At 50.2% G+C, this 1,228-nt stretch overlaps 1 protein-coding gene across 1 annotated transcript in view; it reads right to left on the bottom strand.

Annotated features, from left to right (window-relative positions):
• Positions 1–1,228, bottom strand: part of LOC113202475 (ABC transporter G family member 23-like) — a gene marked incomplete in the record, with an annotated part of 16,813 nt that overhangs the window by 2,528 nt on the left and 13,057 nt on the right.

Below are 1,228 nucleotides of genomic sequence, written 5' to 3'. Positions count from 1 at the left end.
AAAAAAAAAAACAAGCAAACGTAATATGTGACAGGTAATAATATGGCATGGGAGCCGGCGCAGATCCCACAGCATGGTAACCTAAAGACCACCTGAAGGATCAGGGGCGTCACGATTAAAATAGTCCGGAGTCGGTCTGGACGGCCTGGACATCACTTTGCGTTCGCGTTAGTATTCATTAATGCCACTTTGCGCGGCTAGCCAACGCCCCCCCGCCGGATGCACCCTGCCCTGGCCGCGTCAGGTCCGGCCGGTTCTGCGGCTGTTAATCCGTGGGACACGAGCTGACCCCGCGCGGGGCAGAGGAGGAAGCAATGGCGATCACTGACGCAGAGATGTTCACATTATGCACCGCACCCTGGTCACAGAGAACACGGTCTTCTCAAAATGACATCAAGTGATGTCAGTGTCAAGATTCGTTGTCAATTTTGCATCAAATGACATCTTATAATGGTCATAATGATATCAAAGCTGGCCATAAAAATAACAAAATATTGAGACTGACATCATTCGACGTCATTGTGACCAAACCGTGTTCTCTGGGCTGGGGGTGAGGTGGGGTGTGGGGTGGGCGTGGACAACCGGACACCTGGAGCCACTGCACTCTGCGACACATCCCAATTGTTTTCACGCCCTCCAGCAGAAGAGGCGCTGTAAATTTTTCAGTATGTTTTTGATATTTTTGATTTGCAAGTAAAATTGTTCATTTTACGAACGCGATGGTAAAAATTTGCAAAGGTACTCGTAAATCTATGGGATCAGTTGTAAATGCACAACTTGCTAGTCGAAGGTGCCTAAGTTGATTGGAGCGGGTTGAGAACTCTCGTAATTTCACAATTTAAATTTGTAACGTTACAATTTTAGTGATTGACAAAATTTAAGAATGGAAATCAAATGTCAGCAGGTAAGCGGCGGTGGCACGTAGGCGCCCACCCCACCCCCCGTTCCCCTACCCATGCTTGCACCTCACACGTGTTTCGATGATAATAATTGTTCATAAACGATCCCAAAGTGGTCCGCGGCGCGAGCATGCGCAAACACCACCCATTCACGCATTCAAAGTGAGCGCCGAGCACGATTGTCTGTAATCAAGCTTTTTACGCGCGCCTCTTAAGCGCCGCCGACTGACGTTGGCAGCGCGCGTCTGTGTGTAGTAAGGGGGCAAAAGGGGGGAAGGTGAGGAGAGATGCTGTAACGCGATGCTCCCCCCAACCGCGGCCGGGGCCCC

The sequence above is a fragment of the Frankliniella occidentalis genome, unplaced genomic scaffold (genome assembly GCF_000697945.3).
Source record: "Frankliniella occidentalis isolate FOCC.00 unplaced genomic scaffold, Focc_3.1 Scaffold288, whole genome shotgun sequence".
Lineage (NCBI taxonomy): Eukaryota > Metazoa > Arthropoda > Insecta > Thysanoptera > Thripidae > Frankliniella > Frankliniella occidentalis.
Note: the sequence above shows the minus strand (reverse complement) of the source record. Positions and strands in the feature narration are given on the sequence as shown.